At 45.6% G+C, this 22,866-nt stretch overlaps 2 long non-coding RNA genes across 5 annotated transcripts in view; one reads left to right on the forward strand and one right to left on the reverse strand.

The window, feature by feature from the left end:
- Positions 1-22,866, reverse strand: part of LOC120410742 — a 168,439-nt gene that overhangs the window by 118,440 nt on the left and 27,133 nt on the right. For 3 of the 4 annotated variants that reach the window (XR_005603074.1, XR_005603075.1, XR_005603072.1), the window contains exon 2: positions 16,395-16,511. This is a non-coding gene — a long non-coding RNA (uncharacterized LOC120410742). Of the gene's footprint in view, positions 1-16,394; positions 16,512-19,279; positions 19,409-22,866 lie in introns of those variants that run through there. The other variant, XR_005603073.1, reaches the window with a different exon arrangement.
- On the forward strand, positions 20,126-20,600 carry LOC109144628. The gene is made up of 2 exons (XR_002045510.1): positions 20,126-20,290; positions 20,373-20,600. It is a non-coding gene; the product is annotated as an uncharacterized LOC109144628 (long non-coding RNA).

The following is a 22,866-nucleotide window of genomic DNA, read 5'->3' on the forward strand; positions in this document are numbered from 1 at the left end:
CCAAGCTTTGTCTGCTTCTGTCTCACCCCATTTCTGCAAAGACTCTCAAGACCTTTGTGTGATCCCCAGGCTCCACCTGCAATATAGTCTTTCTCAAACACATAAAATGCCCACTCTTTACTCCTGCCCTTGCTTTTCCCACTTTCTCTGAGCTTCCTCTGCCTGGCTTTCATTTTCAAAGATTCTAGAGGTAATATTTTATTGTAATGGGTTTTATTATGATGATGTACAACACCCTTAAGTGCTTTGGTGAAGGAAGAAAGAAAGGTTGTGCTATAAATAAAATTCTCATCTGCCATCAGAGGCACATGGATGATGGATGTGTGGGGGTGACTGCACACATGTCCCCACAGGCCAACCCTCCTCTGGGTGGTAGCTGCTCTGGAAGGAGCCAGGGTCACAATGAAGAGACGGCCATTTGGCAGTGGCTTCCTTCCACAAGGAGCAAGCCAGCTAGTCTGGGAGCCAACAAGTGAGCAGGGAGAACCAGCCACAAACTGGCTGCTTGTGTTGCCTTTTCTGGTGTGGATCAACACGAATGTTTCTGTTTCTGTGGCCTCTTTGAGTCTGGGTTAATTTACTCCTGTCCCCCACCTGGGTTTCCTGCCAATTCAAACTCGTCAATACAAAGGCTACTCCTGCTGGAATCATTCCCCAGTGTAACATCTCTCAATATGCCACCAACTGGGGGGTTTTTTTAATATGGTTAACTAGTTTAAGAGAAGGAATAAATTCCTACAGCAGGAGAAGGAGAGAGCAAGGAAAGTTTTCAGCTCCTGAAATAATTCTCCTTTGAGCTACACTATGAATGAAGGGAGCCAGGGGAAAATGATATGGAGAGGAAACAAAACAAAACAAAGCAAAAATAGATATCTAATAAAGAAAAAAAGAGGCACAGAGAGGAACAGAGGAGGGGGGTTATCTATCCTGCAGCTTTATAGACAGTATTAGCATCTTGTTGCCTAATGAGCCATAGAGGTAATAGACACACCATGAAAATAAAAGTGGGAGGGAAAAGCAAGCATCAATAACACAGAAAAACAACCACAGAGGCTGCTGCTAAGCAAATGTCACTTCTCTCACCTTCTCTGAGTCTTCCCAGTCAGCTGCCCTCCTCCCTTCCCAGATGTTTGTTCTCTCTCTTCTGGCTCTTTATCTGTGCAACCATTTGGTTTTCATTATGTGCTGGGGTTTCAAGTTGGCAGCAGCCAAGGGGCAAGATTCATGAACAGCTCTCAGGGGTCCTTTGCAAGCGTTAACAGCTCCTTCTCATGGTGCAGAGAGATGGTCTGGCCTCACTAAAGCTGAGAAGGGATCAGAGTGCAAGGACACAGTGATGTCACCTCTCAGTGTGTCACAGGTGGGATTTCATGTTCAGGAAAAGCAAAAAGACCCAGGCCTGGCAGCTTGGGTCAGCACAGCTGTGTTTGGTGAGACAACCCTCTGGCTTGAAAACCCTTTGCTTGTTCACAGCAGCAAAACCAAAGCTTCGAGAACAGCATCCACCATCCTTAGCAATTATTTTACCGGCACAGCTTTTAGGCAAGAAGCTGGGGCAATGACAGGAGTGACAGCCAGGCAGAGGGCTGTCAATGTCCCATCTTCTCACCTAGAAACCTCTGCCAGCAACCTGGACATAAAACGCAGCTGATTCTCAGTTAAACTACCTTTGCTTTCTTTTTGGACACAAAAGAATATGCCCTGGCCTGTTTATTTCCCTTCCCTATTTCTTTTTCCTTTCTTAATACATCAGTCCCTTCTCCTGTCTTCTTTTTCATCTGCAGCTCCTGCAGCTGTCTTCAAGGTTTATTTCTTTCCTGCGGGATTATTTGGAAGTTTGCTTGTGCAGGGCGAATAGCATTTCTGTAATAAAGCCTCAGCCACATTCCATTAGTGTCATTTCCATCTGCAGAAGTGAAGTGTCAGCTAATAAAAGGTAGCACAGACCCCTTGGGCAAGATAAAATGAGAGAGCAAGAGAGGGGGAAAAAATCTACCGTTAGAGATGGAGAAATGATAAATGTCTTTCCAGAAGCAGAAGCACCTGGAATGGGAAGAAGGGAGCGCTGGGGGACAGGGAGGGGAAAGGAAGAACGGGAGAATATTACCTTTGCAAAGAAAGCTTTGTTTTTGGAAGGTCTCATTAGCTCAAAAATCACCTTCTTCCCATATTCTCTGTACACTAAGGCAATATCCAGCCTGGCTGCCCCTCTGCAGGGAGAGGATAATGTGCAATTACTGTTTGCAAGCAGCAATGGCCTGAGGGAGCTGTGGGGAGCTGCACAGCAGTGTCGGGCAAGGCAGGGTCCAGCAAGGCAGGGTCCGGCAAGGGCAGTGTCCAGCATGGCTGCGTCTGGCACAGCACACAGAAATACACTCAGGCTGTGTCCAGGTGGCTCTGCTGAGCCTTGTCCCTCCACAGGGATGAGAGCAGACAGAGGTGTCACTGGCTGTGTCTGAGCTGTGAGACCCAAAGGCATTTCTGAGACAACTTTGTCTGTCTAAGCCGTTCCCTGACCCCACATCAGCCGTCCAGCAGGCTCCCCCCTCCAGATGATGTCAGGACAAGCCCCCCAGGGTCCATCACAGGGTGCACCACCCCTGCAGCTCAGGGGCACATTTATGACCCATTTGGTCCCTGTCTGCTCCCATTAATCAGGAGGGAGGTGACTGCAATGCTGCTGTGGCCTCAGTGCTGTCTGCCAGTCCTCACCAGCCCCACATGCTGTGCAGCAAAGCAGGCACGTCACCCATCTCTCCAGAGGACATCTCTGGACAAGGACAGAAAGGCCCAAATGCCACATGAGGGGAAAAAAAAAGTTTAGTTAAAAACAAGGGCCCATTTTTTCCCTGCAACTAGAATTTATCTCCCTGAGCTCAGATGATCTTTGTCTGGACCCAGACTCCAATTCTGGAGAAGTCTCAGTTCTCTCTTGACTTCGTCCCTGACATTCAAGCTTTTCAGGACCATATCAACTACTACTCGGTGCAAACATCTCCCAACTCCATTAGAGAAATAAAACAATAAAAGAGCACCTCTGATTGCATTTATGACAGTGTGGAAGCTCTTAATGCCATAATCATGTTAGCACAGGTGAACATGATCCCATGAAAGGTGTCATGTGTGCCATAGCACAGAGTTTTCAGGTCTTCAGGCGAGGCCCCTGGAGCTATTAGCAGCTGGCAGAAGATGACAACCTTCAGGCTTTTTCATTTCCCTGAGGAATATGATCAGTTCACACTAAGCCCAAAGGTTGTGTTCATAAGGTCCTCCTGAGCAGTGATGTGCACCTCAGCCACGAGTGCTTCTTCTAAAATATGCAGTACACATGCATGCACATGTACAGTGTTCCTCCAAGTAATGGCCATACCTTCCTCACTTCCACCCTCAGAAACAAGGCTGTTGCTCAATTCCTTCCTAAACCTACCAGCAGCACTTTACTGTCAATATTTCGGAAAGCAATCACATCAAACAAAACCATCATATGGGTAAATACAGGAAGTTGTGGTGTTTACAGGCCTCAGGTTCTCTTAGCTGACTACCCAAAAACACCTCATGATAAATTAAGGACTCTCCTGATTTTAAATGGAGATATTATCACCTGGTAGTCATGCTCCCCTCCTCATTGTTTGGAGTACATATGGATTTTTCCCTGCATCTGTATAGAAGCATCACCCCTGGGGGTAGTGGCAGGGTTTTTAAGCCTGTGACAGATAACCATGTCCCTCCAATTTCCTGGCTAAAAGCTTCCTAAATTCATGTAGCTGAGCACTCCAGGGAGCCAACTGGATAGCAGTTTGCTTAATAAAAGTTGCCTTTATACAAACATCTAAATCCTATTTTCCAAGAACCGGCAGGGGATTTTCAGGGTGTAATCCACCTGCTGCTGACCCTCCACAGCAAAGAAACTTCTCACTTGCTGGGTGGAATTTTTTTTCATTGGAGAGCAACACAGGCTTTTTCTGATGGTGCTGGGAGAGGGGAATGTGGGAATGGGGGAATGCCTGAGGATTGCCACAAGCAGAGGAAAAAGGTTGGGCAGTTTCTTCCATGTCTGCTGAACAGCCTGTTATCAAAGACAACAGGATAGAGAAGGGATTGCTGAAGAGGCTGCAATTCTCTGAAATTTTGCTCAGGGAAATGATTGCCATGTTCAATGTGGAAGTCTGAATCAACAGACAGCTCTCTGAAGGACCTTGGAAAGCCCTTTTTGTTGTTTCAGAAGCAAATTCTCCTACTATCCTATCACTGTTCAGAGGATCTGAATCACTCCCAAGTAAGCCCTGGGGATTCCCAGCTGTGCTGAGACATCTCCATTCTGATGTGAAAGTGCCACTGTCTCACCCTCCTGCCACAAGGAACAGTCACCTAGGTAAAAATGAGGCTGGTATGACAGGAGTGATTAAAGCTTGGAACAAATACCCATCAATGATTCACAATATTTGAGGAAGACTTGCTCGTCTCTAGGGCCTAGAGAACCACCTTGTGCAAGGCTCCTTTTCCCAGGAAGAAATTCACAGTGGGCCTTTAAGCCGATGAAACATATGCAATAGATTATTAACAAATGTGAGTGGAAGGGTAGCTCAGTTTAATGTCACTTTTGTATACACACAGGCTTCCATCCTTTCTTCACAGAAAGATTATCCTCCCCACAGATAGATGCTGGAAGTCATCCAAGAATTTAAGAACATTCTTTCATTCACAGGTGTTTTTGGAGCTTACAACAGCAGTGCTTATTCTGGAAGATGATGAGGGAGAGAATTGCCTTGGCCCTCCAATCAGCTTTTGCCCATTTCACATCAAATTGCTATCTGATAATACTCAGTGAAAACTGGAACACTCTAATGCAAACAGAAATGGCTCCAGCAGCCAGAAGAAACACTAATGACACAAATTAAATGGAAAGACACTGAAGCATGCAGTGCACCTTGCTGTCCTGGTGGACGAGCTGAATGTGAGCCAGCAATGTGCCCCCATGGCAAGGCAGTCAGCAGCACCACAGGCTGTGCCAGCAGGGCAGTGCCAACAGATCAAGGCAGATGTGGTCACTCAGCACTGGTGAGACACATGTGGAGTCCTGTGTCCGGTACTGGGATCCCCAGAACAAAAGAAACATGGATGTATCGGAGGGTGTCCAGCAAAGGGCCAGGAAAATGTCTAAGGGAGAAGGGCACTTCATGTACAAGGGAAGGCTGGGGGAGCTGGGGTTGTTCTCTGGAGAAGAGAACCCTCAGGGAGACTTTATCAATGTGTATTGATACCTGAGGGAGGAAATACAGATGGCAGGGCCAAACTCTCCTCAGTGGTGGCCAGAGTCAGGAGAAGAGGCAAAGGGCACAAACCAAAATACAGTAAATCAGCACCCACCATGGCTCTTGCCTCCTCCCAAAGCAATATCCCACATGGCAGCACGATCATGGCATTGACACTGGAGAAAACATCTCCATTTCTCACCAGGCCACTTCCCTGGGCTTAGAGACAGGGATGAGAAAGTCCCCAATCACCTTGCTCAGACATCCAGGACACGAGGCTGAATTCACCAACAGAGCTTCAGCAACGACACAGAGACAGGGAGAATATCAGAACATGCATTTAGCTGCTGACAGCAGCCTAACAAATGATCACTACAAAGGCATGCAGAGCTTGTGACAGGGATGCAGGGAGTTGGTCTGGGACTGAGGGACCTTAGTTACAACAGCAGGGTGGAGAAGTGGAGCTGGAATCTATAGAAGGAAAAGAAATTATGACCTGACCGAGTGATATCTCTTCCAGAGGGACTGAGGAAGGAAAAGAAACTACAAAACTACTTAAAATTGTATCAAACACACAGAATGAGGACCATGAACTTAAAGATGTGGAAAGGTCATGTCACAAAGGAGTAGAGGTGGAAATCAAGAGAAGCAAAAATAAAACAACTGCAGTGGAGAGAGCAATGAGAGAGAGCAGGATAAAAAATGCTGGACAAGAATATTGACAAGTCCAGAATATCAATTCTGTGCTTCCTTAGCCAATAAGGTTGACACCATGGGATCTGGGGAGGATGGAGGAAGTTCAGAGATGTGATCCACGGTTCCCTCTCCTCCAGACAAAGGCCAGGGTTTGCTCACACCTATACAAATATTGCAATGACTCTGCAAACAGTTTTTACTGTCATGAGCTCCTTTAAATGGCAAAGAAACATGGTCTGTGCCATCAAGATTTTCTTTTATTTCCTCACTTATTCAGCCCCAGCAGAGCCCCACTCAGCCCAGATATGCCTCAACCCTTCTTGCAGACAAAGTGAGTGCCTATATCAAAGAGAAAGAGGGACAAGAAACCCACAACATTTTCTTCTCTGGGACAGCTGGGTTGTCTTAAAGCCAGTGTTGAGCAAATGACACAAGCTGCCTTTTCCAGCCTGAGAGATGACCTCCTCTTTCCTCTTCACCTATTTCATTAGCTCTAAATTGTTCCTGTTGCCAAGACATTTGAAAGCAAATTGCCAAAAAGCTTCAATCGCTACCCCTAACATCTGATTCCCCTACAGGACTCAGTGCCCAGTCTGATTCTCATCAAGACATGACTTGAAGGCACAACATCCTAACCAAGAAACACTGAGAGGGAGAAGCAGAACATAAGGCAGGAGATAATTCACATAAAAACACCAGCAAGACTTAGTAGTCTATTCTTTTCATTTAGGGGCCACTTCCATATTCATCTGGACCCAAAAAATAGGCCAAGGAACAGGAAGAAGCAAAGAGGGGGTGAGCAGGGGGTGAGAACACAAGGGTCTGCTATCATCCTGTGTCAGTTTCTTTGACAGGACAAAGCTTTGGAGAGGGTTTTAGCCACAGTTGGACAAAATGCTGTCCCAGTGAATCACAACAGTGGGAAAATTAATTAGCTACTGTTAAGTCAGCTGTAAGCATGTACAGCTCTGTGAACACCCAACCTTTTATCATTTTTACTGAATCACAACACAATCTGCCACCAGAGTCTCCCCAGACCAAGGCCAGGACTGAAATAGTAGGGCCTCTGGCTGTGGGGACTGAGCTGCCACTGTGGATGTGCACAGGGAGGCCGCAGCCGCCGAGAGGAACCACTCCAGAGCCTGCTCAGAGGGATCGCTGCTTCCAGAGGAGCTTTTTGACTGGAGTAGATGCAGTGGCAGGACTGAGAGGGTGAGAGATATGCAGGGTGGAAGAGGGAGAAAGAGATGAGCTTGGGGTTGGACGGACTGTGTATTTTCAGGAGAGCCAAAGAAGTCAGAAGTGCCGTCGTACCTGCAGGTCAGACCCAGGGGACAGTAACTGAGCTGCAGGCTGGCTTTGACTTGCAAGTGCCCCAGGCTGGAGCTGAGGCAAACTTGCAGATTTGATCAGGAGATCAAAGAGAACTTGGCTCAAGCTCTTTTCAGCTAAGGGAAGAGATGTCTCTTGCCTGTGACAGCGCACTACATGCTACGGACTCGAGCCTGACTACAGAATTGCCTCCTCTTCAGAAGGGACACACAGACAGTCCTGATTTGCACTGCTTTGGGTGAGAGTCAGCTGGCTGTCCCCAGCCCTGGACTGCACAGTGCCAGGATGTGTGTGCAGTCACACATGGATGTTGCTCTACATGGAATCATTAAGGATGAAAAAGACTTCCAAGATCACTGAATCCAACCTTTATCCAAACCCTACCATGCCACTAAACCGTAACACTCAGTGCCACATCCAGTCATTTCTTGAACAGTTCCAGGGATGGTGACTCTACCACCTCTTTGGACAACTCATTCCAATGCTTAACCACCCTTCCAGTGATGAAATTCTTCCTGATGTTCAACCTGAACCTCCCCTGGCACAGCTTGACATGCATCAGAGATAGACTCACAGGATGTTATTACTGGGTTGGGAGCGGGGTCCCCAGACTTCCAGATTTTTCTTGTTGTGCTACTGAGGGCATCTAGTTGAAAGGGTTTTTTAACGCTTCCTAGGCAGGCAAAGATGGGCTTCAGTTGCCTGTGTACTTCGGCCTGCCCTGCCCCTCTCCTCCCCTTGCTGCCTCACTCTGCGTGCACCTGGGTCCTACAGCAGCGTGCAAATGTGCTGACGTGCAAAGAGCACGTTTCCCCACTGGCAGGAGCCGTGCTGGGCAATGAAAGAGTCACCCAGCAGGAGCACCAGAGCCTGCCAATTACCTTGGCATGCACCGCGGGATCAAACGGGGCAGGAGCATAGCGGTAGGTACAGCAAAGCTGAGCTCTCCTGCCAGCCCCTGCTCTCCCCTCCGTGCTGCCTGGTAATGAAGTCATTTTGGCCTGCAGGACACGCAGCAGATGGGCTGTCACTCAGGGGCTGTGCCCGCACCAGCCGCTCCTTGGGGTGCGAACTTATTAAGGTCGGTGTTTTACAAACGCGATCAAGGAAGCGAGCTTGAGCGGTGTTATGACAGCAATAAAAGTGTGTCCTGCTTCATCAGCACTTTGGAAAAATTAGTTTAAATGTCCTCAGTGGCAAGCAGCATTTAGCGCTGCTTAGTGCGGGAGAGGGAGGCAGGAAAAAGAGACTACACAGGGTTTTTAAAAATAAAACTCAAAGCGAGTTTGGCACAATGAGTAAATCACAAGCAACCGTCTCCCTACAGTGCCCTGCTGCATGAAACTCCTTCCTGAGATAAATCAGTGCTGTATCCAGCCAAACACTAAAGCAGTGCCAGCTCTTGCTGCATAGTGCACCTTACTCCAAGCTGTTAGAGCTCGCACCTCCACCTCTTCAGAGAATTGCAGTATCTCACCTTACACTGCACCACCAGGTTCTACAGTGCCTGATACCACTGTCTCATCATGCTTATTGTGCATCTTTTTTCCCTACTCTCAAGTCTCCACTGCAGTGCAAACTCCGTGGTGAACCTTAAAAATCAATTCCAATTATAGAACTTGATTTTCCCTTCATCCAAAATGTTTTGTTTCTAGATAGACCTTCAAATTCTGCTCCAAAGTGTGTTTTCTCTTCCTTTCCTCTTTCAAAAAAAAAAAACTGGATCAGATGATTTACAAATTTGTGTAAGGGTCTGGGGAAGCAGAAGACAGGAACAATATATATCCTCACCGCTTTTCTTAAAAATAACCACACAGACAAAAAAAACAATAAACTAAATAGCATCATTCAGAAAGAAAAATGCCTTGAGGCTTGAAACTAAGCAGTGCAGCCCCAAAATACCAGTTTGATTTAGCTGGGAAAAAGGGCAGCTGAAACGAAACACAAACAATTCTGCATCAGGTCTCCAGAGCATCCTTCCACAGCCACTGATCCAGCTCCCTTTCTGCAGGGAGGAGAAATCGCACCCCCTTATTGACCTCCCTGTACACTCTCCCTGCCAGCCCTTATAAGTTCATGGTCTGCTGTCCCTGGGCTGCTGCTGGGCCAATTTGCATGAGGGAAACTGTAAATGTCACACTGAAACACTCACAGTGGTATTTTCCCAAAGCAAATAAAGCCTAGGACCAGCGAGCAGAAAAAATTACGCCCACAAAGCGGTCATAAATCAGACACATTCCAGGCACTTTGCAAGTTTTGTTGTCTCACAAGTTTTTGGCAGATTCGAAGGTTTTTCTTTAGACAAAGTCTAGTGTTTTCTTACTGCCCCACTGTGAAGTTAAAAACCTTATGGTACAAAGGGTGCTGTCACCCTGATAACAGAGGACAAGGGACACCTCTCTCTTGAGGTGAGAAATACAAGGTTCCCCTTCCCACTCATAGCGTAAAAGGCTGGAAAGTCCACAAAGAATCATTTGGGTTGGAAAGATCTCCAAGTTCATTGAGTCCAACCATTGATCCAGCACTGCTATGCCACCACTAAACCGTGTTCCAAGTGTCACGCACATGTCTTTTAAATCTGAGGGCTCAGCCCTGTGCAGGTGCCTGTCACACTCTCCAGAATGAAATGGGAGGTTGTTTGGAGGGCAACAGAGATGCTTTGGAATCTAAATTTGGTGAACTGAACTTGGGGTGTGAGACATCAGCTTTTGATGCGAAGTTTCCAAGGAGTGGGGAATCCCTCCTGCCCCTGCAGAACAGAACTTAGTGCCTCCTCCAAATAAAAACAATCTTCATTTTTATGGAAATTAACCAAAACTTGTCTACATGCAGCACCATTGCTGCTTAAGGACCACCAGACTCTGCACATCAGACTCACAAATAAATAGTTCACACTAAAATTGTCAGAAACCACTTGGCCCCTGCTACAGCAGCAGAGCACACCACCTTTCTGTATTTGTTTTCCTCTCACCTTAGCCCAACACATTTGCAAAGACTGAAACTCTCTCACTGTGGCTCAGATAATGGCAAATAAGATGGGAAAAACATATATCAACGAGCCCAGTCTCTCCAGGCTACGCACAGTCAGGCAGAAAGAAAGAAGGTGTTTAATACGACCCTGGCAAGGGTCAAAACTACCTTTGATAAATCATTCACTTGCCTGGTTCCTGGGAGCTGTTCTTCCAGATCAGTGATGTTCTGGGTGAGGTTTACAGTGGATATTTTTCCCTTCTCAGTGAAAGATCAGCCAGCTCTGGCAGACACAACCTGTGATGGCTCCAGCAGCAGAGACAGAGCTGAAGAGGGGGATGCACTGCAAACCACAGCCTGATGGTCTCAGGAACAGGCTGGGACAGTGCAAGGACAAGCAGGAGTGGGGCAGGATGGGTCCACCCCATCCCTCACTAAAGGGAAGATTGATTTCTCTCTATGCATCTGAGCAAGCCCAGAATGTTAAACAGCTTCTCTTCTCTCCCATTTCTTCATCAGTCTTTTTCCTCAAAAAACCCAATTCTCATATCAGCCTTCCTTACACTGTTGTCCCAAGCTGTGTACCTAAGCTAAGAGCTCCTGAGAGCACGTGAAGGCACAGGATTAGATTTCAGCAAGCAGCGAACTGAGATTTCGATCAAGATGCTCCACTTTGTGCAGTATACAGTGCTGGATAAGTGATTTCCACAAAACCAGTCCCAAACTACAGCACATATCACAGCTGTTCCATTTGGGTAATGCTGAGCCATGCTCTACTTTTATGGCCTTTCCCTCCACAGTATTATGGTGCCCAAGCTATAGAAACAACCCAGACCATAGGAAAGTGAATTTCAGGGTAACTGGATAGGAAAAGAACTAAAGAAGAGAGAAATATCTATGTGTGGCCTGGATGCTTCTCACCAAACCTCCAACCTTTTTTCCAGTGTGCTGGAGGGTCCCAAATGTTTATTTTGGGGAAAAAAAACCCAACCAACAAACAATGACCAAAAAAAAAAAAAAAACCAAACCAAAACCACCCAGGCAAAGCCAGAGAGCAATTAATCCATTCCACTTTTCTCAAAACTTCCCAGCATATAAATTTTGGCACAAACCCCCTTCATGGAGCTACTGTACTGCCTTCAGCAACCTCCTCACAACTCTAGAGACATTCAGCTGCACCAGGGCTCCTCCAGCACAAGAGCCTCTGCCAAGGAAAAATAATTTCCTCGTGTCCTTCCTCTCCCTCACTGAAACATTCCAAGTAAGCAAGAGCTTGGCCCAGAAGATGTTGCCGTGAGGAAGGAGCTCAGGCAATACAAGACTGATTCAGCAGCTTGGCACCTCACACAGAAGCACTGGGCAAACATGACCTGTATTTGTTGGGAGAGAGGAGACTCAGAGGTGACCAAGGGAAAACATAACTCTAAAGAGAATTCATGAGGTGATTGAAACTATTTAGGGCTATGTCAAATGTGGGAAGCAGGTGGCATAAATACAAAAGCTCGGGAAAGGTCAAGCCTTGGAGGAACTGAGCGAGGACCTCTTCATGCAGGGAAGAACTGATCTGAAACATACTCTTGCCAGAGGCAGCAGGGAAGAAAAATCAAGTAAATAGTTTTGAAGGAATTGGAGGATGGAATTCATCTTATTTTAAGCATCAAAACATGAAGTGTGTAACCTGGGCCTGTCATCCAGGCTACCTCAACAGCAGAGAGAGAGAAAGACACTTTAGAGGGCAAGTAATCCTGGCTACCTGTGAAAGCACCTGTTAGCATGGCTCCAGGAGCTGGCTCAGAGATGAGGTGAGGAAAATCCCAACCTTAATCACTGCAGAGCTCCTGAGAAGGTGACAAACATTTGCCAACATGAATTTAATGAGGTGTCTCCTTGGAGTGGTACCCCACCAAGTTTTAACAGAGACTATGTGGATGTGAGGCTGGCCATGTGCCAGCTTCAGCTAACCAGCAAAACTCAGCAAAAACAAAACAAAATAGTCTTTACTAGCCTTTAAATACCTGGGGGTTTTATTTCAAAAAAAGGAAAAAAAGATGGAAAAATACAAGGAAAGTTGATGAATGCTAATGCAATAAATGAAGAAAATATATTATCTTCGATTCCTCTTTGCCTGGATCTATAGTAATTTCAGAAGGAGATTGGATTATGAGATAAATTTCATTTATTCCTAATAAAAGAAGAATGCTACATTTTTTTGACAAGTGTTCTTCAATATCCCACCTGGGTAGTTCTAGTAACAGGTAATAAAAATGAAATATGATAGGATTTCCAAGAAGACCCCAGCAGTTAACAAGGGAAACGATTTCACAGTTCTTCCTTAGGAGGCACCCAGATTTCCCAGGGATAACAAGAAAGTTTTAATCAGTCCCTTTGCAAGGTGTGTAGGGGAGGTTTTCAGGATGTGGCTTTATACCTGTCCTGGTTGTAGCTGTTACTCAAGACGCAGCAAATTAAAATCAGAGCACTTGGCTGGATGAAAGCCAACTGCCTGTACAGCTGAGCAGCAGTGGGAAGGGCTGGAGTAGGGGATCACAGAAGGAAAGACAGAGTGGGTTTCGTTAGGAGCACCACAAGCTCAGCAGCTGCAGTTGTCCCAGGTCCAATTCTTATTTTGCCTATGTAGATAAACATGGTTTTAGCTCTCCTTGACCCATGGACTGAGACTGGTTGCAGGCCCACACTGTTCCAAAGGCAGCGTGGTCTTGCACAGCCCAAATTCCCTGTGAGTCCTCCATGGATTTACATGCGTACAGTGACTTTATTGGATGCCATGAAAGCTGGCTGTGAAGAAGGAACATACTTGAGATGCTTAAACAAGCCATCCTTCTATGTTTTGACTCTATACATTAAGGCATCAAGTGAAAAAATGCATCAAACCTGCTATTTCTTCTGGGCCAGCTTCTGTTGGCCTTTGCATTTTGTGTGAGCTGGTCCTTGCTTTTCAAGCACATTTCCCCCATCTTAGCAGAGCTGCCTCACCACTCAACCCCCACCACAATGAGACTGCAAAGGAGCCAGGGGGACCCTCTCTTTGCTGCTGTCTGCAGCCAACAGAACAGGAATGCTGTAGAAAGTGGCAGTGACTATGCAATGCATAAATCACGGGGACAATATTGTCTCTCCTCCCCTTGCACAGATCCCATATATCACCATGACTCAGTGCAGATCTCCCAGTGGGGACTAATTCCAACTTTTAATGCACTTTCCATCTGATTCCTCCTGACAACAGATGGGTCGCTGTCCTGAGATATTGCATTTTCAAAACAATATATTAAGAACCTCTGTGTTTCAGAACAATTTGGTTTGGGGACCCACTACTAATCCCATTTTAGTGGTTTGAGTTACACATTTTACCACTGACAAGACAAAACCCCTTCAGTCCAATGGCCATCATCTCTTTGCTTCTCCTCTACTTTTTCTGGTTTTTTCACCCATCTTCCTGGATGTGATAAATCATGTAAATTTAATTTAGAGATTATACCCCTGGCTTTGGAGGCAGACAAGGTTAGCTCTCTGCTTGCGGCCTATAGCCCACTAATCTTATTATAAAAGTCCTCCATTCCCACTTGGCTGGAACTGCTGTTGGGGAGTGGAGGGAGAGCAATATCTATTCTATAAAGTATTTTGGATTTTTGTTGGACACTTGCAGATGGCATCCTGGCCACTGTCCAAACTCATGCTGCTGCATAAGGATAAATCCTGGAGGTTTTCACAAGCCCACTGTATTACAAGCTTTATCTCAGCAGTACGAACCTGGTGCTACCATTTCCAAACCTTTCCCAGCCTCTCTAATCAGTCATAAATTTCTTTCAGCTCCACTTTTCCAAAGACTGAGCAGCTCCTAAGTCCATAGCACTTCTCCTTGTGCACATTTGCTGCCTCCTTTCTGTATGACTGGAGGCCAACACTCCTTCCCTAAAGAACTATCAGATCTGCAGAGGACATGCAAGAAACAGGGGAATTTCTGATATCTACAAAAAGCGTCATTCCTTGCTTTTAAGGAGTTTTTGGCCCCAGGCTGAGGGTTACAAGCACTGACCAAGTACTTTATCCATGCAATCTTTCCTTCATCTATAAATTCCCTTTCTAAGGAAACTTGTAGCACCAGCAGGGGATTAAAATCAGTTGTTTCATGGGCATCCCGGGTGGTTGTCTTTCATCTCCTTTCCTAATATTTCTGTTAGGCTTGGATAGTTTTTATTGGCTTTTTTCTCTTTGCTCTTTCTCACGCCTGAGCAGTTCTTGGCTTCAGCAGGCACAGAAACAGCAGTTTTATGACATGCATTTTTTAATGTATCAAAACATGTTCTTTTGATCCATTTTTTAAAAAGCAAACTCTGCTCAGCAAAGGTTAATAAGTTTCCCACATCAGCTGGATGTAAGAGAGGTCCAGATGTTGCTGAGAATCAAAACTCTCATCTTCAGATGTCTGCGGGGCAAAACCAGAACCTTCTCAGATATCGCCTAAGCCACAAGAAATTGCTGGACCCTTATTGGGGTTTTAGGAGCTCTCCTGTTTGGTTTTTTTGTTTGTTTTTTTTCTGTTAAAGGAATTTTCCCCCATACATGTTGCTAGGGGGAACAAATGACTAAGTACTTAAGAAAAACAAAAGAGCTGGCTGCTCTTTTTGTTTCACCTGGGTGTGTGGGCAGTCGGTCTGGTCTTGGAGAGAGGAGTCGGCTTTCTTTGGCTGCTTTTCCTCTCTACTGGAGAAGCCCCAGGATCCCCAGCCCGCCTTCCCTGCCCCAGTCGGAGCCGGGCTGTGGCCGCCCTGCCCCGCCACCACCGCTTGGAGCCTTCGCTACGCTGTAGCCGTGCTCGCCCTGCCTGCCCAGACCTCCGGGGGGGGGTCCCCGTTTGGATACATCTCGTCTGCCACCCAGGATTTGTGCTCATCCCTGCCATTCCAGCCCACCGTTCCAGCCTGCTGTTCCCGAGGGTCCGGCCAGACACCGGGATCGGCTGCCCAGCGGTTTGTGAAGCCTTTGTCCCATCCCTTCCCGGGATCCCAGGGCGCCATTGCCGCGTGCTCCCCGAGCTCGCTCCGGAGCGCCCCCTGCAGCCGCGGGGGAACCATCGCACCTGCCCTGCTCACCGGGAGCCGCCAGCGCCCCTGCCGGCTGCGAGCGGAACTGCACCCGAGGGGAAACAGCCTGACAGCCGAGAAGGCTGGGACTGGGTTTGTGATTGTTTGCTGTTACTGCCATAGTTGTTGTTGTTTTGTTTGACTGGTTATACACGTATAGATATATAATAGTAAAGAACTGTTATTCCTATTTCCCACATCTTTGCCTAAAAGCCCCCTTGATTTCAAAATTATAATAACTCGGAGGGAAGGGGGTTGCATCTGCCATTCCAAGGGAGGCTTCTGCCTTCCTTAGCGGACACCTGTCTTTCAAACCAAGACAACCCTCTAAGAGCTGGCCCAGAGTGTTCTTTAGTGCTGACAGTTTGGTACATCTGAGAGAAGTTTCTATGAAGTTAGGACAGTTATAGCAGCTGCCCAGAGAATTCACACTAGCAGGTTTCTATAGCTTTCAGTATCACACATACAGGGAACACGCTGGAAGCAAACACAGACCTCAGAAAACAAGCACATCACACTCTCCTTGTGTAGCAACCCAGTATTTGCCCATCCAACTCTAAAAAGAAATTGTCTCCAGTCCAAAGCCTGTGTTCTCTTTGCTGGGTGATCCTTATGGAAAACTTAAGATAGGGAAGGAACAGCATTTCAGCCAGCACTGACCCCCCAAGATCCTCCAGGTACTGTGGCAGGGCAGTGCCCACTGCAGCTTTGCCAGGACAGCTGAGGTGATTTGCAAGCAAATGGCACGTTCTCCTCGGCCTTTCACACAAACCAAGTCATGTCCCTAATGTTTTTTATCAAGTTCTTTAGAGCTTTAGTCCACACTGAAGTTAGGCATCTCAGCTTGTTTCAAACTTTAGAGACAAGAAGCTAAAAATTCTTTTATTTTACTTCTTTCCCTTCAATTCAATGAAGAAAATGTTGAATGTATGAAATACATTTTGCTTTACCAATCCCAAAGTGGATTTCCCTAGGATCTACTTATCTACTTTCAGAAGTATTATGACTTTTTTAAGAAGTATTTGAATGTGAAAAGACTTACCAGACAGGACTGGGGAGCATCCCATGGATGGGAGAAGGCTGGGATTGGAGGCAGTAGATAATCTTGCAAATTTTGCACCTTGGTAGACGGCAGAGGAGCAGAAGAGAAGTAGAGGGCCTGGAAAGCAAGAGGAGAACATTTTCATTTAAATAACCACGCAGCAGATAGGAACTGGACACATATATTAAGCTTAGTCAGGGTTTTAAACCAAGCCCGGAACACCAATTTAGAATCACAGAATTGTCCAGGTAGGAAAAGACCTTTAATATCATGAAGTCCAACTGTTAACCCAGCATTGCCAAGTCCACCACTGAAACATCTCCCTAAACATCACATCTACATGTCTTTTAAACACCTCCAAGGATGGTGACTCCACCACTTCCTTGAACATCCAGTGCATCACAAAGACAGCTCCTGGCATCTTCTCACTGCACAGGGCACAGCACCACTGATCCAGATGCTCCCTGAACTAGGCTAATCCCAGATTTGTTTCAGAAAAGTTTTATGGATGTTACAGTTCATTTATTAACACAGGAAGGATGATGCAAAAATTCTAAAGCCAACAGAGACTCGACAGACAGCAGTGCATGACTAGCCAAGCTTGCCAAGAAATCAACACGACAATTTTTATCACAGCCCATCACAATTTTTCATGGTAGTGATCAGAAATAAGTCGGTTTTACAGCAGAATTGTTCTCAGCTTCTGCTTTCTCAGAGCAGCTGATGTCTCACAGAATCCTTTGGAAAACCACTCAGCCTTGCATCTATCACTGCTTTTTCTGTCTTCCACACTCCTCCCTTTTTCCAGGAAGGAAAATAACTGAGTCAAGTTGTGTTCTTTTCCCTTGACTTCACACTCAGCTCCCCAGCATCTGCAGATGGTGTCACCCATGAGGGAAGCTGAGCAACATCTGGAAAGTGGCAGCAAACTGGAAGGACAGGGCTGGGATAGCCACTGTGCCCTGGGCTCAAGGAGGGCTCAGAAGGGACTCCAGAATTTTCTCATGTTGCCACTGTTGTTGTACAAGGAAAATAACATCTCTTTGTAACACTGAATCTTTCTATTGACTTCAGTGTCAATAGAAGCAGAGAAACGTTTAGAATCAAACCAAGCCAGCCTTGCTGCAAAACCTCGTGGTTTTTAATACAGAGAACAAATCAAAGGAAAGATCTCTACAAAGAAAATATCAGAAAACTGTGAAACCATCCTTTACAAAAATATTGAAAAGAAGAAAATTAATCACGTTAAACATCAAAAATTACTTTTAGATCCCTCACAGAGAGGCTACCGTGACCTCAGCTCTGAAGATATCCACAAAGCAAAGTTAATGTTGTCCAGCCACACTGGATTCCAAAGGATGCTTGCACAGGATGATATGGAAGGAGGGGGAACAACATAAGCAAAAAAGAAATTCCTTGCCTAAAAGCCACTCCATATAAAAATATCATCTTAAAACTAACCTATATTAATTTTTTAAGTGGAATTTTAAACAGGTAACTTTAAAAATCTGGCATAAGTCTGCCTCTTTCCAATTCAGCATTTAGAGACTTTCACCTATGGAAAAGTTCTATTTTGAGGAGCAGCTCTGACAGCAACAAGGCTGAATAAGGATAAATTTAAATTAGTCAGAAAAGCATCATGCTTAGATGAGAACAAGGTCCTCCCAGGAGGTGGTGTTTAACAGCCTCTGCAATTGCTGCATGAAGGACACTGTTTTGCATTGTTCTTTGTAGGAAAGTCAACAGCCTGGAGAAAGATAGATTATTGTTCGTTACATCCAGAAGAGCTTTTATTAAAAAAAAAGGTGTCATATTCACAGAGCATTTGAGGGTAAGCTGATGGTTTTAATTTCCCCTCTAGCTCATTTCCAATTTTGGGAAAAGCTGGTTAGAGAACAGAGTTGTCCGTGTGAATGCATGAAAGTCACAGTGCAAAGGAAAGGGAGTAGCAGCTCCCCCACACCATGTCTTGAAACCACTCAGCCTTCCAAAAAACAGCCTCAGCCAGAACCCTGCACACAGCCATGGCTTGTCCACTGATGGGAACAGAGCCTGTTTTAGGGCAAAGCCCTCAGAAGTCAGAATCACTTTATAATTGTGTGTTGAATGCTTCACAGAAACCAGCAGGTGAAGGTGCCAATCCTTCATGCTATTCATCCCTTCCCAAGAGCTCCCTGTGACCTTTAATTCCCCTACAAAGAGGCATCAGAGGGTTGGCTTTGGCAATGACATGAACAACTCTCCCAGCACAGCAGTTTCTCCTGAGCCTCAAGCCCTCCTGGGAACCAAGAGCGATGCTCTGGACCAGTGGTAGGAGAGCAAAAAGAGCCAGGCAGGGGCTCAGTACGACAGCAATGAGCAGGTGTTGGGCAAGGGAAGGCGGAAAAGCTACATAAAGAAGAAATCACCTTCATTTTGATTGTATATTTCACCCAAGCTTGCTGAATTTAATTATTTGTCCCGTGACAGGGTGCATTGTCCAGGTACAAGCTTCCTGGAGAAGAACTTGTACTGCTAAGATGCTCAACTCTAATGAGGCTTTCTAGAAGCCAGTAAAAATTGTCACCCCAATCTGTTTTGTATCCTAAACAAAAACACTGGTGGTAAGGGAACAGTGCTTAAGGTGCCTGTAAATGTTTTATTCACAGGAAAAACAAATTGCTGCAGGAAATGAGGGACAGACACGTATATGTAGCAAAACCCAGCTCAGAGATGTGATAATTCTTAACGCTACTAATTAACTGAACACTGGAAACAATCCATTTCTATAGCAGCTTCTGCCCTTATGAACAGTCACAAATTGAACCCCAAAGTTTGTTGGAGGAGAAAATTTTACATATCTTTATTGCTAGGGGTGCTGAGGCACGGAGCAGTGAAATGCTCACCATCTTATCTTGGTGTTCCCTTCCACTCCCTTCCTTCCTCTCCAGAAAGCATGGTGAGGAGACAGGAAAACCCTTGCCAGGGAGGCTGTGCCTCTGGATCAGTGCAGAATCAGTGAGGCAGAGATGTGATGCATGGAGCACAAGCAGGAGTCCCACAGCGGAGCACTGAAAGGGAGCCAGATGCCAGCAGTTGTCACGGACAAAGCTCTACATATGAGAACACACAAAAACTCTGCACAGGGCAATAAATACAACCCATCCTCTACCCTGGAGCACTCTGGAGACTCAGTGTTTCAGGAGGAACATGTCTTGTTTCTACTTTGCATGTTGGATAACTTGGGAACAGTTCTGAGTACGCAATTACCTGGATCCTGACTCTTTTGTGAGACTCCGTGGGTGACATTTGCCTCCCAGCCAGGGCACTGCTTTGGAGTTCTTCTGCTTAAGCAGAGTAAGAAGCAAATATTTTCATTTAAATTATTGTATAATCTCCCCTCTCTGTCTGAGTCCTCACCTCCAGGTTCACTGACACACACCCATGCTCCCTGACAGCCTCCCAAGGGAATGCTGCATCTGTGGCAGCAACACCACGTCTCTGTGCAGGTAACAACTCGGCTCTGCCTAATTACTACAATATTAACTCCTGAGACAGAATAATCCTTGCAAACTCCATTTTCCTCCACTCCAGGAGGAATTCATTTGGGCTGGCCTTTTCCTAGCAAATATTTAGCATCCCATGTGCACATATTTAGAAAGAATTCCTCACAAATCACTCAGCTGAAAGTGATTTCCCCCGAGGAGGGATGAGAGAACAAACACGTGCCAGCTGTGAGCCGCAGTGTTCACTGCACTCCTGGAAGGCACTCGGGTACCACGGAGCTGTGAGCAGCAGAGGAGTCGAGGTGGGACACAATTATCCATCTACATTAAATTAATTTTCACTCTGTTTTCCTATCAGGCTCACTACTGCAAAAACAGAAGGGATGAGGTTCCATGGAGGTGGTTTACAAGGTGAGAGAGGATGGCAGAACAAGGTAAAGAAAAGTGCTAATACCAGTTTTGTTGTTTAATATTCATCTTTGCTCTGTTTCAGAACTTTTGCATAGCAGTGGCTCTGTATGAGAATTTCTGGTTATGGCTGTGAAAATATTGCTGCTACTTTTTTATATCTACTTTGTGGGAGTTTAGCTGGTCTCAGACAACACTGGCTGCAATCTTTTCATCTCAACAGATTCGCTGTGGGAAAGCTATTGGCACAAAACTGATTTCTGTCTTTCAGTAATATTGTATCAATTTAAATGAAAAAAGCCCTGGATCTTTTTGGAATGGTACTTCTGGATTTTTTTTTTTCATTTTACCTTGGAATGCTGGCAGTTTGCTCATATTACTTCCGCTTTTCTATTTTCTCATGGACGTATTGTGAAATCAATCACAAATAAAATTTTTGTTGAAGATGATGATTTGGGACAAGCCATTAGGTTGGGTTAAAATATTGGTTTATTGTAAATCAAAATTACAATGAAACAAATTCAGAATTGGAAATGGCATGGATTGATATAATAATAGGAAGAAAACTTTGTTCAAAAAAAACATTGAAACTCCAAAATGCCTAATTTACTACAAGAAAGAATTTCAGAAATTATTTCATAGGAACACAGGGGAAAAATAATGAAATGTCAACACTCCCTATGAAAAAGACATACTGAAATCATCCATCTCTCCCTTAATGCATGATAACAAGGGAGGAAAGATGCACGTTAGGGCACTGGCCTGGAATATAGAACATTTCTATTCCAATTCCCAAATGGACAGAGATTTCTGGTTAGACTGTGGGCTTTTCTGTGTCTCAGTCACCAAAGTGGTGAAATGCAGTAAGAAAGCACCCTGTCTATTCCCTGACACAGTTACTGTGATAATAAGGTGGCATATAAATTCCTTGGATTTAAGCCAGTTCCTTCTAGCCACTCTCACCTGCTCCCAACAGCAAAATGTTTACTGATAATAATTACGAGCTGAGATTACCAAAGCTGCCTGGGGGATTTGGATGCCCACGGGAACTGGCAGCTCTGAAGATCTCCGCCCATGGATTTTACTGAGACTCTGATTGATTTCTTCCACCACCCCAACAACACTGCAAGTGCAGGCATGCAGAACAGCAGGAATATTTACAGAGATAACATCTTCATGTCAGCAAGGCAGGGAATCCCGTTGGGCCAGAGGCTTTACAAGCAGCAGTAAATAAGAACATCCTGTACAAAATAAGCCCTCTGTTGCAGTTCTGGTACACACCTTTGAGTAGGGACAATTCCCCAGCACCACTGTGCAGAAAATTTGACATTTGAAAGCACTTGAAGAGTCACACAAATCCAAGAGCCTGCTCACAGGACCTTCCTCTGCACCTATGAAAGTAACTTCTTCCTGCTCCTTTCCAAAAATCAAATCTCAATCAAAATTCTCCATGCGGAAATATCCCTTTCTAGGTTATCACCTTCCTAGTGCAGCATCTTCTCCTCCCCAACAACAGAATTGTTGATGTTGCTTTTGTAGCTGGTAAATAAATCAGCTGCTGTCAGGTCAGATAAGATTTTCTATCAGGTGGAGGTACAGCATTTTCTAATGAGGAGCAGCAGTGTGGGAGAGGAAAGGACTCAGAGCACTCTTCTTTGCTATATTTCTATTTATTTGCTATTTTGTATTGAATTTTCTAGAATAAAGGTTTCCCTTAGGAATGTGGGAAAGATGCCCAGAGGTCAGGTGGAGGAAGTATTGCTGTGCCTTGTGTTTTATTCTGACCCTTTAGTCCTCCTTCCCTAAACTCAGTGCCTACAGACAGAGCACAATTCCTCCCAGCAGCAGTGAAGGGAGGTGCTGATGGGGACCAGCAGCACATTCCCAGCTGAGACAGAGATTTTTTACTTTTCAGGCACGTGGAATTTGGCTCAAATCTTCAGCAGGCTTTAGCCACCTCAGGGACAGATTTCCTACCTGTCCTAAAAGAAGTAAGGAAGCCAGTGCCCCTCAGAGAATGAGAGGGCTCCAGGTTTATGAACCAATTTATCTGCCGACAGCTTTCATTGCTGGTCCACCACAGACCCTCCCAGTCACAATGACCTGGGTGCTGCCTCAGGTGTAATTAACCCTGTGCCCTGAGCACGGGCACCACCAGCCTCACCATTCACAAAAGCCTTTGTCAGACACGGGGCTGATGGAGCTTTGTGCTGCTTTGACTCTCATGTACTCACCCTCCTTTTGCACTGTGGCTTTCTCAATTTAATGGAGAGGGAAAGGGCTCTCCCACAGTGGAAGGTGTCTATTGATCCAATTTTTCTTTTTCCTGTTCTTTTGCTTTGGAAGTTTCTTGCTCTAGTACTCAAAGCAAACTTTCTCCAGGACAGCAAACAAACAAATAAATCAAGTGCTTTTCAGCCCAAGTAGGAGGGAGAGGGAATAGCTTGGAAGGAGTTAGATTGCCCATTCCAGCCCTGTCTCCTTTTCTGCTTCTCTTCCCTCGAAGCCAGGTGCCAGGGAAAGCTCGCATTCACCATCTCTCCTCTGCTTTTCTTGCAGAACGCACAATGGCTACAGAA

This window comes from Corvus cornix, chromosome 13 (assembly GCF_000738735.6).
Source record: "Corvus cornix cornix isolate S_Up_H32 chromosome 13, ASM73873v5, whole genome shotgun sequence".
NCBI classification, from domain to species: Eukaryota; Metazoa; Chordata; class Aves; order Passeriformes; family Corvidae; genus Corvus; species Corvus cornix.